We start from the raw sequence: 17,764 nt of genomic DNA on the forward strand, positions 1-17,764 counted from the left end.
GCCACGGCTCACGCCACCCCACCGTAAAACAGGAAGTGAGGTCGTATGTGGCTGTGCAGGGACATATCCATACTGTTGTCGTATTTGTGACTTATTTTATGACTGTCGGCCTCACATGTAGCTGAACTTTGACAAAAACTTAAGTATGGAAGAGATTTCGGGGATTGTGTCTGATTTTGTGGGACGCAGTGTTGTCATCCTGTTCCAATAACGCCGAGTCTCCTACAGACCGTAAACTCGAAAGCCTGAGGCGCAAAATCTCCAGATCCTGGCAAGATGCAACTCTACGCGGAGTAACGCGTAACAGATTTTGTTCTCCACTTCGTTCCATTGAAATAGCAGTTATCTCTGTGTCTCTCAGTGTATTAACAGTCAGCCTTGCAGCTATGGATATTTTTATACTCTTTATTTTAATGATACGATTTTGTTGAATGTTTGAAAATAATACATTTATTTGCCTTCGTCCTGTATTGCTCTTTATGCTCTTTGAAGTAAGTAATAAGCTTTCATTTTATCAGTCTTGGTAAACAGATTATTAACTCCAGTAGCAGTGAGCTCTTATTTTGACCCTAAGTGTTCTGAGCGTTCTCCTCTGTGGCACATGCTGTTTTTAAAGTGCGGTCCGAGGGGACCCTCCCCACCCCCTTCAGACATATCTCTTTTTTGATGCGTGAACAGTGCTAGTCCTCATCTTTTCCTGAAGTGTAACTTACTCTTTGCTTTCTTTGCACAATGTCTTTGTGGTTGTAACTCATAGCCCGAGGCAAATAAAGTTCACTGATTTTGATTATCCATCTTGTGTTTGTGTGTACGTGTGGGTAAGTTTGTGTATTTGTGTTTGTGTGTATCTGTCAAATTTTCAAAAAATTCTCATAGAACAACACATTTATACTGTATATCGTCCCTTAGACCTATTTTTTTTATGCCCCATATTTTTTTCATTATTGTGATTTATAAAATATTACACAAAAAAGAAGCTGGATGTGGACTATAACACGTCATTCTACTGCATCCATTTATTTTGCTTTATTGAGGTGGAGCCTGTAGCTCTTTGAGGACCTACCAGTCAAAGACTCTCAGAGTTGAACACAGGGGGGCAGTAGTGGGGTTGAGTCTCAGTAACAGTTGGAATAGATTCATTTTCCCAGAGATCAAAAACATCTTTCCTTTTTGTATTCCAGCCGTTTAAACAGAGCTAAACTAAGCCGATTCTGTTGAAGAGTACACATATATTCTGCCCTGTTTGTCTTGCACTTTGAAGTTTCTCCCTGTTTAGATAGCTGTAAGCCTCAGAAGAAATAGATAAATTGGACGTTAATCCTTGTCTCCGAGCCAGAGATGTCAGCTGGAAATAGTCAGGTGCCAATGCAATCTCTGCTATTCCTCTGTTGCCTTTGCAGTGCCTTTGTTAGAGGCCTTGCCATTATCACATTTTACCGGTGATAGCGGGTCCTGAACATCCAGGCCGTCTTTCAAAGAATTTTTTCGAGAACCCATAGAAATTAGTCATGTAGGACTGAATGAAAGGGCCAGGTGCTGCCTATTATTAGAGCTTAATTTTCTAGTGTTGTATCACATTAAGTTTGGTGGGGCAAAAGGGCTAAGAATACCAAATCTGCACCACTTAAAAGGGCCTGAGAGAAATGTGTGATCCCCTCAGATTCCGGAGCTCAAAACTGGTTTACTGCATGGTTGAAAGGGCCAAAATTTCAGTATACTGCAAATTTTGTGGTTTTAATCACCAGTGGTGTGTGGGTGAAGGAGGTGGGAGGGACATTTCCTATTGTAAAATTTCATGGCCAAATATTAAAATTCTCAAGTCTGATACACATGACAAACTTGTATGATTGGTGGCTTCTGTTCAAATTAGAATGACTGCAGAATACCAGCATTTTCAAGCCTTTTCCTCTATCATGAAACAAATATGTAGCATTTTTATATTACAGGGAATCCTTCCATTAACCTGTATCGCGTGTCATGAATTTGACAGTCCTTCACAAGCAATCAGCCATTATATAGAAATAATGTGTGTGATCTCATCATTATATGTACTGTACCTGCATGTTCAACAATGGGCACACCGGTGCCTGGCAGGGACAATGAAGTCTAACAATAGTACAGTGCTTTCTGAGGAATGGTCCATATAGTGATGTGAGCATCTTCAAATTTCATAAATTGTATTGCTGCTCATTTGGTCCATTTAAAACATTTGCATGCTTCATGTGATTCAAGGAAAAGCCCCCTGCTCTTTCATAGGTGGGACACTGCTGTTGTACCCTTGAGGAAGGTCCTTAACCTAAAAAAATTCTTAAATATTGTGTAAACAAATGATATGTAAACTATTATCATTTTGGATAAGGCTGCATCAACTAAGCAGATAAGTAATAAAATAATAAAATCATGATTTCAATTAACTCTCAATCTTAAGGCTAAGGTGACTGTAATATGCGTAAATTGTTTGAAGTAGCCACTCGAGTTATGAGTGGTATGGCTGTTTTCTCAATTTTTTAATGTCTCCTTAGGAAAGATGCAGTTCACTGTTCACATTGTACCCCGTTTTGAGGGGCTGCTGTGCGGCCCAGAGATGGACCGTGTTTACCGAGGTGGGAAGAACCGCTCCACTGTGTGTGTTTCTGAGGATGTAAAGCCATTTTTAGGCATACTGCTGAGGTATTTTGCATGTCTGGACGCAGCTGGCACAGTGACTGCGTGGTCAGCTGCTTTGCATTTACCATTTGCCACCAGCACTCAAATGCATGCAGGGAACCATCCAGTGGCTGTAAGGCTATAATGCAGACATGCTGTGTGCGTGCTGCACAGACGTCTTGGCCATTTAGTGTCATTCGCAGGCTCATGCTGCAGATTCTTTCAAAATTCATCAAAACTGACAAAATTAATAACATTTTCATACAGGATAGATTATCGCATCCTATTTCTTTTTGTGTGAGAAAAGATTTGTTACTGTTTTTTCTCTTAAGTGTCTCTTACGTTGCACATGAGTTTTTAAATACTAAGGAATAAAGCACAAATATTAATAAGGGGGATTCAACATTTTCATGGGAAATGAAACATGAAAGAATTTTAACTTCTTCCAGTATTAAAATATTTTTAACACCAGTGGCATCGTTAGGTCTGATCATTCAGGGCTATAGAATATTTTAAACCTAGCCCTGAATATTTTCGCCCTGAAAAAGAAGATGTTTATAGCAAAACAACAGACAGACTGTGTAACAGAGCGGTGCCTGACTTGCAGCGTCCGAAGGTGTGATAATATTTATTTATTATGAAGGTAGACATAACCTCCCCAACCTACCGATACCGATCTCCCTTCAAAAAAACGACAAGCCCCGGGCAATCTTTACTTAGCCCCTGATCTTTTCAATAGCTAGAAACACCCCTGTTTAACACATTTCTTGATGAAGCAAATGGATAAAAACAAAGAGTTTGCAGTGGAAAACTGGCAATATTCGTTAGTTAGGCTAAACAATTGTACTTCAGATGCTGAAATCTAAAATCAGAATGCCATGACAGGTCAGAATGGGATTGTGGAGCGATAGGTTTGTAATGAATTTTTCTTGTTTGGACCGATATGTTGTCTGGCTCAAGGCACACAGACTGAATTAATTTGCAAAATACTATTTGGCCTAATGAAATGAGTGCGAGTGAATGGTGTAATCTCATAAAAGTCAGAATAGACACAGTCAATATGAGAGAATGTGAAACTCCCTCATAAAATGGTACACTATGTACAGTGTTGTCTAAAAGAGTGAAAAGGAACAAGAGTCCCAAATATAGTGGCTTCTTGTCCTAAAGCTAATCCGTTTTCATTATTATGTACATTTTTATTTCAGTCAATGAAAAATAATTATGTAAGTCATGATCTCAACTGTGGTAAATCTTTGTAATGTACTGTACTGAATGTACTGTGAGCAACAGCAGTTCATTGGTCATCCTATACACAGGTCACTTTAAAACTACAAGATAATAAATCCAGTTTGCTACAGAATTTCTTGAGAAACAAGTTGTAAATGAAAATTTTCAACATTAAACCAATACTCCCTGACCCCTGCCTGCAAATCTGAATTGCTATCACTTTTATATAGTAGAGTATAGCACTGTACATAATGTCATAGAAAAAATCGAAATACAACTTTTTGTTAAAAATATTTATTGAGTAATGCCAGGACAAGTACAATCTCAAGTGTACAACAGCATGGTCTAGCTTCACCAAGAATTTGGAAAAGAAAAAACGTCCTTTTCCATCATAAACGTTTCTAAGGGACCATCTGGTACTTATGTGGTCTTATGTGGTCCCACGTGGGCCAAAACATGCTCTTACCTGCCTGTCAGAGCTTACACTGTAACATCAAAGAAGATATGATATTCTTATGTGTCATATCAATAAATACCCTTTCAGATCCAATAGGTTCCTGGGAGATCGAGCTGGGATCTCAACAGAATCTTGAATAAAACCTGAAATGATCCTCATGTACTTGGCAAAGAACCCAGTGATCTTGCAGAACATATTACAGGATCTGTGCCATAAAAACAGCAGGCTCATGTCCATTGGCCATGGATGAAAGGATCAGATGGAACACAGCTGTTCTACCTTTAAACGGTGTTTAGGTGAGCTGGTTCAGAAACAAAATGAGTAACATTTGGTATTATGTAAAAGGGAAATGAGATGAGCGATTAGTATTCTGCGTTAATGGAAGCGAATGCATTATTTACTTTATATAATTGTTTATTTTATGTTAATTTACACTGTGGCAAAAGGTCTTTAGGCATTGCATAGTGTGGGCTCATTTTAGAAAATACTGCATAACATTGCTTCGAATTACAGTATCATTTGCATAATATAAAGAAATACCAAAAAACACCTTCAGTCTGCAAAATATGCCCACTCTGTGAAGATTCTGTCCCACACCAGGTGAACTATATTTCAATATTGGGAAATAATTATATTCATGAAAACTCAAACAACAATGTAACTCAGGTTTGCCCTGAAGACCTGAAGCTGCTCTCCAACTTGCTTTGGGTATTACTCAAATGTCGCTTTGTTCTGTTTGACATTTACTACCTCATATTCATATATTTAATGTTATTTTTGTGCCTAGAAGATCTGATTTCTTTTTCCCTTGCAAGACAGTAATTCAAAGAGCTAAGATATTGTTAGATTTTTTACAAGCAATTGTAGAAAATTGATGTTTCATTAGGAGACAAATGACTTATTGAAAGCAGAAGGTTGTAATACAGCTATAATAGTCTGTTGTTCTGAAAATGTATCAGCCATAGGCATTTTGGAAAGGAAGCTGATAAAGATTTTCATTAGTAGTATTTTGGGGTGCTGAATCAGTTTCAATGTGCAACTAGTTCAATAAGGCCAAAAATCCATATGGCCGCCAGGAAAAAGAAATGAGCTGAATGCTAAACTTGACTTCAACAAAGCTTTGGGACAGATGATCAAGCTTATTGTGACAGAAGAAATTAGTATTGAAAAGTTACACACATTCTGACAACAGTGGGGAATGGCAAATAATTACAGACAGCAGTTATCAATGTTGACATTACAATTAGAGACATCTCAATTTCAATCGTCTGCTGAAACAATGCTTGAGGTGACATTCTGGCAGCAAAAGCAATTACAGCAGAGAGAAAAGTTCTGCACTGTCTTGACTTTTTTTGACTATATTGCTATAGAGAAGTCAGCTTTTCTATCTTCACACATTGTAATGAACTCTAACAAAGTAGCTTAACTATTAAATATATTAAATGTAAGATAGATAAGCTCTCTGTGGAGAACAGAACTTCAGGCATTCTGGGACATATGCCAAGCCCCTATTTTATGGAAGTCACTGACTTAAACGAAGAGTATGTACTTCCCCTAACAAGCCTCCATGTCTTTTCAGTTTCTAATCCCACAGACTTGTATGTCTTTAGTGAGTGAGTGATGCAAATGGTATACATCAGTGTCTGTAAAAATACAATGGACTACATGCAGCGTGGAACAGTGATGTAATACAGTTGTTGTGAGGAGCCATTTGTAAACTTACAGCAGATAGTAGCACTCCTAGTAATTTTAGCATGATTGGTGAAATTTAAGGTGTAAGCTCACATTAATGTTCATGGGAATCAAATCTCACCACACTGAAAGCACTTGCTGCATTATTTTATATACTGTACCAGGGGACCATTGCTTGTCCAGAAGGAATTGTATGTGCAATAGCTAAGCCACAAAGTTGGTTTACTCAAACTGAACATGCGCTGGCTGCTCCGTGCCGTTCGTGCCCCCGCCCCCTCTGTGGCCACAGTTGGCACCGCTGGATTCGATGGGTAGTGGGGGTGTGCCAAGGTGGTGGGGGGTCGGGGGTTCAGGGCGAGTTCAGGGAGTCACCGTGCGGGATGGCGTGCGGAGGCTGGAGGGGTGCAGCACCCACCAGTAAGCGCTGCCTTTCAGGCTCGATGTGCATTAGAGGAATTTAACTTTGAAAAGGAGACCGGATTAGAAACCAGGCATAGCAGGTGTCCGTATTGTCAAAAGGCACATCAGGCTTGGGGTTCTCGGAAGCTTTCTGACAATATTTTGTTGACAGCTGCCTGCTAGAGGCATTCTTTTCCGGGGAGAAGACAGTCTTTGGTGAGTGGCGGAATTTTCCTTTTCCATCTACCCGTCTTTTCATCCCCAAAAATGTATATACAGCTGTCTTATTTTTACCACAAGAATGGTCCCCACGATAAGGGTCGGTCCATTCATACGACATACATGCTTCTGAGACAAAGCACCTGCTCACCAGAGATGCCGCTGCTCCGGTCTTTGGCTTTTTGCTTCATTAAGTTCGCCTGATGCGCTGAAAGTTCAATTCCAGCTGTAGCTGGTGCAGCCGTATCAGACTAGAGTCAAACGAGGATCTCAACAGAACAACACACAATGTAGGATAGCAATTTTCACACCGAACAGCACAGCAAGTCTGTATGACAGGGGTAACAGTAAATTTATTTATCCTCGTGTCCTGGAAGACCCATGTATTATGTGTAACTTGCACTACAGCCTTGGAGGCACCCTATTGTATGTTTGCTTTGCAATGTGCGTACTTATTTTCCAGATTTACAGCCTAGACACTTATATGATTTTTGCATCACCATACAGTGCTTGTCACAGTCACGGCATTGTATCTTTTTTTCAATGCAGTGCACCTAAAAGGCATTTCCTGAAATGCATTCAGTTTCAAAAACTGCTGCAGAGTTTTGTCTGGTTTTGTTGCTGCTGAATTTATGATTTAGCACAGAATTTATTATTTTGGAGGACTCCACACTTCCTGTTTCTTAAAACATATTGACCCGCAAATATGTTTAGTAACTGTTATGGCATCAGGAAAGTACATCCATCCATGTTTGTCTGCATTCTTCAATACATCAGGGAATGTGTGTCAGAGGGAGTCTAGCTTGTGAGTTGTTATGACTGTAACAAAATTTCTACCACCTACTCTGGCTTTTTGCAGATGGGAAACTATACATTAAATACGTAATTGATTTTGACAACAGATTAAGTCATGGAAATACTCATGCAGTTTGTTATTCTTCAACTGGAGACATTTTTCCTCAGGGACTAAGACTGAATTTTGTTTCCAAAATGTGCCCTCTCTGAAACGTGTCTGTTTACAACGACTTTGCTGTTATTGTCTAAAAGCAGTCATGTGCTGAGTTACAGAGTGAAAATATGCCACAGTGAAATACGACCTCCGGGCCGTATCTCTCTGCACATGAATGTTGCATTGGCCCTGAGTATTACTGTTATATTTGTTAGGGAATACAATCGTACATTGAATCTGATTCAAAGTATGCCCTACTTCAATGTTTCACACAATTTAAATGGTGAGGGATGTTGGTGTAATTAATATAAGATAGACCATAAGAGATTTATCTGCATACTCATATGGGAATTTGGTATATTGTAATATATTGAGAAATATGTTGTCTAGCCCAAACATATATTGCAAATACATTTATAATATATTAATGCAAAGCAGAAATAAATTACAATATATAAAAATGGCAACAATTTAGTGACTAAAGTCTCTATGTATGGGTAGGCTGTCACTCAATCAAGAAAATATGTAACATTTTCCAATGAGTTGAATTGTCAAACTTGATGATCAGTCTATTAGTTTGCCAATCAAATCTTTTTTTTTTCTTTTGGTTACACTGGTATGCATACCTGTATAAATGGAAATTATTAGCATCCCAGTGTTTAACTGAAGACATTAAAGCACTGACATGTGTGTTAATGTCAAACATGCAGCCTACAGCAATATTAACTGGTCAGCTACTTGATGCAATCCATAAAGCAACTGAGGTAATAGCTTTTTCAGCTAAGTAACTTTTTGTTTTGATGTTCTCTAGGCTTTCAATGTGAAACATGAGCACAGAGACAAACAATGTTTGCTTGCTACTGACCAATAGCCTCAGCAAAAGGATGTTTTTCATGTACACAATACTGCTAACTAGTCACTGCAACTTTGTCTGAAAAACTTTGTCCTCTTCCACCTCATTTTAAGCCAAAATTGGAATTAAGATTTTCCTTGAATCCCTTGAACTGGCAGTTGATCAGGAGTGTAACTGTCAAAGCTCTTTGGCAACCTATCCTATCAGGCTTCTATGCCTCTGACACTGACATGAGCCTCATGCAAACATTCTATTCTTTCATTTGTAGATGATCAACTTCCCCCGACTCCCATAGTGAACACTTGGCCATCTTACTTGTAGGGCATAGGAGTTCAACAGTACAACTACAAGGATTAACTGGGCAGGCATTCTACGAGGGAGTGGGATGCAATAGTCCAAGATATCGAAAGGTAAGACAGTAGTAAAGCAGTGCAGTGCAAAAAATGTCCCTCTTGTTCAGATTCACTCAAATCCATTTGGAACTAACACTTAGTACATTCTGAGGTTGCTCCTCTGAAATCTGAATTTGTGTACCCTTAAAAAATCATACTTTTTTGTTTATTTTCATGTGTAAACATTACTCTAGGGTAATGTTCCTCAAGTAGCAAAATTGACTGTCTACATTTTGTGGTCCAAGACAAAACTGAATGTGAATTTGATGTGTTATACAACACTGGGACAAAGAACTAGATCATTGGTGGATTTTGTTTCCATATGACCTAGTGTGCACCATGGATTTCTGGCTTCCACTGAGGCCTGCAACCATTTTATGACCACAGTTGCTGTTTTGAATTAAACTACACAAGCCAACAGGACTATAGTTAGCTGCAGTATTTCCTTCCACTGTATCTGAAGGAAACTCTGTTATGTGTGCTATCTCATCTTAGGGACAGACACAAAGGAAGCATTACATCCTTTTATAAGCGGACTCACAAAACCCACCGAGTATACCGTTTCACTTACTTCAAAAAGAGCCATAGAAGGGCGGAGAAGTGTCTGGTTGCATCACAAAATGGACTTCCATCATCTAAACATAGGAGCTAAACAAGCCACCTACATGAGGCACAGGACTCTTCCATAAAATTTAACGACTTGTATAATTTGATTTAAAAAGCAGATTTTTGTATTTGAATAAAAGATGACAGGAAATCTTAAATCAAAGGATTTGTGTGTAAGGAACCTGCCTATGGTAAATTACCCCCTATGAGATGCTGGGTTTTGACTAATCCAATCCAAAGTAAGTGCTCAGACATTCTTGAACATTTGTCAAGAGGTCTTGCAAGTGCATAAAAACATAGATGGGATTTAACTTTGAACACATCCCAAACTCTGTCTAAATAAATAAATAAATAAATAAATACTCTTTGCCAAGATTGAATTGTTTGACCATATTATTGTTAATGCCAAGTCGAAATTCTCAGTTTAATGGGAGCAATTTTCCTGTATACCAAATAGGAAATACACCATCTCACACTAGGGAGATTAAATTGCACAAAACTGACTGCTGTTTGTTCAGTTATAAAATTACAAAACTGTTATGATATGCATAATGCATACAATATATGCAATACATGCACATGCTTAATTTAGCAATGAATTCTATTCCTTAACGTTGTGCTGCATTTTCATTTTGGTTTTTATTCCAGTTAGAAATGTAATCGTTGGTCTTATCAGTTCAGAGGAAAGTCTCGAAGGACGTGCAGAAGCACTACGGCTCAGCAAAAACACATTTTTTCGAATAGTAATTTAATTTCTCTCAGGATATTTTCAGGTTAAGATAGACCTGAGGCCGTTTCATTTCAATTGAGACTGCGTTATAAAGACAAAACAAACATTACAGAATTTCCCTCCATTGTTTTGTTTTCCAAAGAGAAACAATGGGATGGTGAAACAACTGTTCTCAACTGACATAGTTATAATACATTCAGAATTGTAGTTTGTGGGCACGAACACTCTCTGAATTGTTTAAACACATTCAATCGGCTCCGATTATGTACAATCAACGCTTTGAAACAGAACAGCCTAAATCCGTTTTTACCCACTGAACTGAAACCAGAACGTCCTGACATCTGTATTCTGTATTTCACATATAGGTATTTTCAGGTTCTTGGATTGCGTTTGGTCGTTTTGAGTAGAGATGCTAGTAAGAAAAAAATTTCTCTGCAGAAGCCTGGCGAATTACAGAGGACAACGCTCATGCAAAGGGAATGGGCCGATTTGAAAATTGAAATTGTGTGCCGCACACCGCCAATTCCCCAAGCCGCTCGAGTTTCAGCCAGACCGCTCTGGAGGGAAATTTACTCTGGCAGGCGCTAAAAGGGGTCTCTTGTGGATTGCACCCAGTGCAGCGAGTAAACCATTTCATGTTGTCTAGCTTCTTAACCTCGGATTAAGGTTGCGTTTCAGGGGTAGTTTTTCTTTCTCCGGCTAATATCAGCTGCTGTGTAAGAAGAGGTGTTGTGACACTACAGTAGCATCGTCTTCGTGGGTTAGGCCTACAAAATGGTGCATGTACAGAAGTCAGTTGTTTTTGTCAGCTTGACCCCTAAACATAATTTGATGTATTCAGATGTTATGGGAAAATATATATTTCTTTAGATAAGTCTACAGACTTTTCAGGTCTGTTGTGTCACAAAGCCTGCATGACAATTACAAAGTATCGGACTTTCATCGATTTCTGCATACTAGGGCCTCGGAGTAACAGTGCCACACGTATTGATATTTCCGAGGTGGATGGAGTTGATTTAACCTACACACAAAATGTAAACGTGTTGTATGCAAAGGGTTTGTTTGACACATTAGGCACGTGACACTTACAATACAATGCTGCAAATGAAATTCTTCGAAATCATAAATGTCGTTACAAGGTCACGATTGAGACCATCAATTTGTGTGTAGAACCACTTAGAGCACAGGAACACCAATGTAGCAGCGTGCCATTCAGTGTGTGATCAATGGTAAATTCTCGCCCAGTAAACAACCACAAATAGCTAAATTGCTACTGTTTATTAGGCTGTTTTGTCGCTGTTTGTGGTACACTGCTATTATATCCCATTGCTATCCTTTTTTGTCATCTGCATATACGCAGTAGAGGTTGTTAAAACTAGCACTCTGTAGCAGATACTTCACAGAACACTCATAACAATTTGCTTGTGTCGGTTGATGTAGCTACGATATAGTAAACAACAATTGTGACGATTACATTAGGTTTAGCTAACGTTAACATTTATTAGCTACTGTAGGTGTCTGGCAAGCTGCACGATCTACTAGCCTAAAACCTAAAACCCTGGATTCCGTGATTAACAGGCCTGTTCATCCTGTGTTATAATTATTTGTGTAATCTGGAATGACTAGAATCATAGTTTTGTATCCATAAATATGATTAAACTGTATGGATCTCAGACATTGCTGTGGTGCACAATAATGTTATGTAACCATAGTTTCAAGTAAATGCTTATATCCTGCTAGTACAACTTTGTCCAACAGATGGCGAACTTCTTTGTCTTGTAGAGGTCATGGGATGTCGACTACGGTCGAACTTGTCACAATTTTGTTAGTTCACACATAATTATGTTTTTAAGTATGTAATTAAGTTTTTACTGAATGCAGGGAGGTATGGCAGCCATATTTCCTAGAATAAATTTTGATTGATACTAATTTTATATTAAATGGTATAATTTCTTAGATAAAGACTAAATGTAAACAACACAAAAAGTACATTAGAATTCTTTTGAAGTTAGCATTTAAATTTTCTATCAGACAATTGAACATCCTTGATTAGCTGCCATCCTTGTTATCACAGAAATATAAACTCTCAAAGGTGAATTATTTCTGAGAGGTCTGCTTATAAATGAAATTCCAAAATTTTAATTTTTCTTATTTTCAACATTTTCTAGCAATAAAGTTATATGCAAATGCCCTCCAGATTTTACAAACATGAATTCTGAAATATGCTGAAGTGAAAAAAAAAAAAAGGTGTCAGAGTTGCATGCCAGCTTTTGCACTTTCCCTAGTCTCTTTGTAAATTACGCAATCTCAGTTTAGGAATGTGATGATATCACCTGCCTTATTTTTCAGGTTAGATGCAGCTATAAATGTCATGATTTTACTACTCTGGTTCTCTTTGTTATTTTATATCTAGCATATAAAATATATTCCCAGCATCGTACAGTATGAACCCCAATTGCACCACAGTGTTACGAGCTTGTGTCTAATAAATCAAGCACTCACCCCTCTGCCCTCCCCCATTCCTGCTCTACCACTTGTTCACTTTGAACTAAAAGTTGTTTTCATTTAAGCAAAACTTAAAAAATAAATTAATACATTTCTGGTAAATTTTTCTAAAATTAGTAGTTTAATTCTCCACAGTTCATTAACTGTTCTTTCTTACTTTTAGAATGCTGCATGGGTAATCAAGAATTCCTGTCTGTATGTTAGGTCTGTATTTTAATCACTGGCCATTTTGTTCATACCATTTGCACTTTATAGAACCACAAGGTTCTACTTCTACTTTTATAAACTTGACTGTTGCACAGCCAGCCTGTCTTTCGGTGCCTGCAGCAGAAAGTTATGTGTTGCTGCATTGTTTTTAAGCATGAACAGTATTATTTTTTAATATAAAAATCATTTTATAAATGACATTTCCATATCGTGGTTCTAATGCTAACAGAGTTTTCCAGTGGCCCCGCTCCTATGCTGGTTTTCAGCACAAATATTTTTCATGTCTAAAACAACCTATATATATACATTTTTAATTATTATTTTGAAAAGAAGGTACATGGAAAGCTAAATTGTGAATTTCCATTTGCTGCCCTTAAGACATTAACTGTCTTAAGTTCATACGCCTGCCAGTGGGTCAGGGATGTGGGATTGTGTGGCAGGTTGGCAGTTTGTCAGGCTGCATTTTTTAAGGTTTATTTATTTACTTTTTATGAGTCAGAAGAAGGCAGGGAATTTTCACATTTGCTAGCGCTGACAGTGGATGACCTCAAATATAATTAAAATATGATAAAATTACAGTTTACAATTTTATTTTATTGAAAATGACTGATTTTTAAATTTTGAAAATTTTCTTGCATTTTGAAATGAAAACATTTTGAAAGTGTTCTTGCATGGGGAAGTTGTATTCCACAAACTAGGTCTTTGCACCTCTTAAATCAAGGTATTAAGTTTCTCAGTTAATTCCAACATTTCTAGTCTAGACTGTTTTAAATGCTTTGAATGACACATGGGTCACGTGTAGCTAAGTTCCTGATCAAGTAACATACATATGTATCATACAGGATGATATGACAAAATTACACGGAAATAAGAGTAAAACTTAATTTAGGGTCGAGTGAAATTCGGTATTGCATCATTACAGGGAGCAATACTATTTCAGCTCTTATGGGAACTGACACACTTGTTCATGACAACTCACAGGCAAACTGCAGCAGCTCTGCTTCGGTATTTTTGCAGTCTGGTTGTCAGTCCTCTCACAAAGCTGACCCTCTCAAGGCAGCCCGCTGCAGCGAAATAAAAGTGAAAAGTTCAAATATTAGACTTTCCTGTGGAGCTGGTTTCATGACAAGTCAACTGGCCAACATCAACACAGGGGACGGCGCGGTTCTGTCTAGTCTGCGGCGAGCTGCTGAGATGGCGTATGTTTGTGATGCGAAGGCTACCCCGCCCATCCTTCACAGCAAAGAGGAACATCTCCCTCCCACGCCCTCATGTATGACAGTTTTATGCATTGGCTAATTCCTCACACACAGTTCATCATGTCCAGAGACCCTCATGAAAATCTGGTCTTGATTTCCATGACTGGCACTTTTATGGCAGCTGAATTTATTTTTAATTTCATTTTTTTTTTAACCAAAGTGGGTCACAAACTTTTACCTCAATTTTTTTTCAGTTGGTTTTTAGGGCTTTGCCAGAACTTACATTTTTAACATCAGATATGTTCTATAATCAAACTTCAACTAATGGAGCATTGCCAAGTAGAAATAATCCACCAAAAAAAAGAAAATGAACTAAGACCAGGCAACAAGAGATGGCTTGTCACTGCAAATGTCATAAACTCTGCCACGAAAGAGTGATATGACATTGGTCCAAAAGAGGAGAATGTCCCTGACTCTTGAAGCACAGGCTCCACACATTTATTCTATATTACAAAGTGGACAGCGACCATGATCCTCAGGAGTGAGGCAGATTTTCTGTTAGGGTTTTTTGCAGGATCAGATTTAAGTCCATCATTGTGGTTTGTGTCTTCACACAATGACTCATAGCTAGCATTTAGGTACGTGCTTTATGTTGATAAAGGACAGATAGGTTTACTGGTTTAAATTTAATCTATTGGTTTCAACAGGTTTAGCCAAATTAATGTTTACGGAAGTGCCAAAAAGATACAAAATGGGAGATAAAACCACAATATGTTTTTATGTTTAAAACATAATTTGCTGAAATCCTGTGTTCATTTTCAACTTTGAAATTCATGAAAAAATTTAGGAAACATACTTTACTCTGATGACCTTACACTTTCAGATTTGAAAGACAGATGGATTTGACTGTGTTTGTCTGTATTTTAATGAAGATGCAATAAAAAGGATGAGGCAAACCTTAGGAAACAAATTTGAGGGTGAGCAAGTCAGTGAGTAAGACTTGGCATCCAGCATTTCTAGGGATACAATATTATTGTGGTTCTGTTGTTATGTAGTGCCATAATTCAGCAGTTGTTTTAGTATTGTAAAATTATGTTGTGCATGCAAAGTCCCATGGGTCCAAATTCCCTGCCTGTGTGTCTAGCAAAAGGTCACAGATGAACTTTTGACATTTCTCACTCTCTTTTTCAATGAATTTGTTCATTTCTCATGTTCGCTGAGAACCAACCCGACGAGCACAATCCCCCTGCTCATAAACTTGCCCTAACTGAGCTCTGACCTCCTAAGCGGACCGGATGAATAAGTCTTTTATTAGACGCAATCTGCTCCCCCGTGTCCCATTGCTTGCGTCACACGAGGGTAATAATGCTGAGTCATCAAACAATCTCTCATTCCTTTGACAACCCCCCTCCTCTTAAGACACTGCCCAGGATCATTCCTGGTCACGTCTGAAGTGACACATCTTGTTGTGGCACTCAGAGAGTTGAATGAAGCTTCTGATAATTGGCCACAGCCCGAAACACAACTGCTCCCCAATAAAACTAACAATTGCATTCTCAGTCTTAAAGGATGTGAAAGACAGAATAGTATTGTTACTTATGAAAGGGACATTCCTCCCTATAGTCAAAGTACAGGTAGTCGCTTCAGTTGAGTGTTAGGGACACTGTGCTGTAGGAGGATACATATCTTGGCTGAGCTGAACCAATCTCTTGGCACATAGTAATTTTTAAAGATCCAATTACACTTTATCATGAAGAGTTTAGGGTGGTAACCCTGGTGTGCTGGCAAAATGCCCAGTTGGCTCTCACAATCTGGGGCATCTGATCATTTTCTGGTCTAATTGGCTAATTACATCCTTGGCTCTCCAACCCCCACAACTGTGGTGAGCGTTTCGGCACAAAATTAGCTGAAGTTTGTCACCCTGGTGGATGATGTGAGTTACTCCTCATTAAAGAGCACCTTGCCGTCTTTTAAGGAGAGGCATAGATTTTTTTTTAGGTTTTGGACCTTGAAGCTATATTGTAGTGGATTATGTGCAGGAGTGTCTATGATAATCAGAGGATATTTTATTTTCGAAAATGACATATCTACTATTAGCCTGTCAATGCGTATACAGTTGTTGCTCCAACGTGTGGCTCCCTTGGATTCTTTGAGGTATACGGTCTGACCAAGCCCTGCCCTGCTTAGTTCAGAAATTTAGAGGATGATTACCACATGGTGGCATGACTGCTGGCTATGTTTAAATGAAGGCTCACTTTTCTTACAGGATTAATTCTTGGACTCAGACCTACTTCAACTCAGTTCATCCCAAACATCCATATTTGATGATACCAGCTAACATGATCACAGTGCGATAAGGCCGGGAACCCTGGGCTTCATCAAGCATTCAGGTATCATCTATCACTTGATGCAGGTTAGATTACATGGTATTACTCTGCCACCGGTGATTAATCACAAAAATCTCCCTGGTGCTCACTACGGCCTGATGGGAAATCACAAGCAGCATTTCATGAGCGACATCATGCTACTTGCCACTTTGCTGCGGGAACTATTTATATTCTACAAATGAAAACGGAGCTGTTTTTCTCAATGTCTGAAGTGAATAATATGTCTCCAAGTGGGTTAATGTATGCACCGCCATTAGTTCAAATACATTGTGCTTGGTTGGTTATATCTGAAATGTTCCTGGCTTCTGCTAATGGCGCTATGGATGGAAAGTGGGCAGGCATCCTAGAAGTGGTTGTTCAAAAGGTTAACTGTCTGGAATCCTCCCTGGTTATGTATAAATAACGGAGGGATGCCTTTGTAAATTGATGGCGTGGACAATTTGAATGATTCCAGGGGAAATGCTGGTGGGCACAGCAGGGAATACAAATGGCAGCTCAGCACAAAAAGGTGGCAGCTGCTGCAGACCAGAATAAAAACACCAGTAGTTAGTTATCATTTCGATGCAAACACGCACAGTTTAGTTTTTAATATGTGTGAAACAACCTAAAAAAGCACTGCTGATTTTAAATCACCATGATTTTAAGATGTAGCAGCAGGTGAGTGCCACCATTGGGGTTTTACTTATAAAAGGAGTACTGTGCATTCAACTCATGTGTTCTCCGCGCTCCTAAAGCCAAAAGTACGTATGAGCTACGATGCTTGATAATAATGAAAAATGCCATCTCGTAAAATGCCACACATTTTCATTCATGCTGCTTGCAGTACAAAAGATAGAGGAAAAAAAAAACGTGAACGGGATCCAAATGGAGACCATCATTACTGTGACCTATATACACCTTTAAGTAGGTCACTTCCCTGGGAGCACTCTATGCTTTACTAGGCTTTCTCCGGCTCGTAAAAGAAATGCAATCGAGCACCTAGCTTTCGCAAATCCTCTATTCAGGATTTTGCCGTCGTCACAGCTGTTGGACATTTTAATCATTAAAATATTTTGAGATTACTGTTTTAGTTGCCGTGCAACTGGGGAGGAACTCGGTTCTGTCAGCACGCTCAGCACAGGAGGGGCCGGTTCTGGTGTGGTGCCAGAGACTATCACGACAATGGCATTCCCACTGAGACGGCATCTACAGCACAGCCGGACCCCATACCTGACAATTACCAGCACGCAGCACACAAAGCCCTTTCACACTTAGGAAGCCCAAGGTAGCATAGCTATCGTTGTTCTGGGAGACAGC

Source organism: Megalops cyprinoides, chromosome 4 (genome assembly GCF_013368585.1).
Source record: "Megalops cyprinoides isolate fMegCyp1 chromosome 4, fMegCyp1.pri, whole genome shotgun sequence".
NCBI classification, from domain to species: Eukaryota; Metazoa; Chordata; class Actinopteri; order Elopiformes; family Megalopidae; genus Megalops; species Megalops cyprinoides.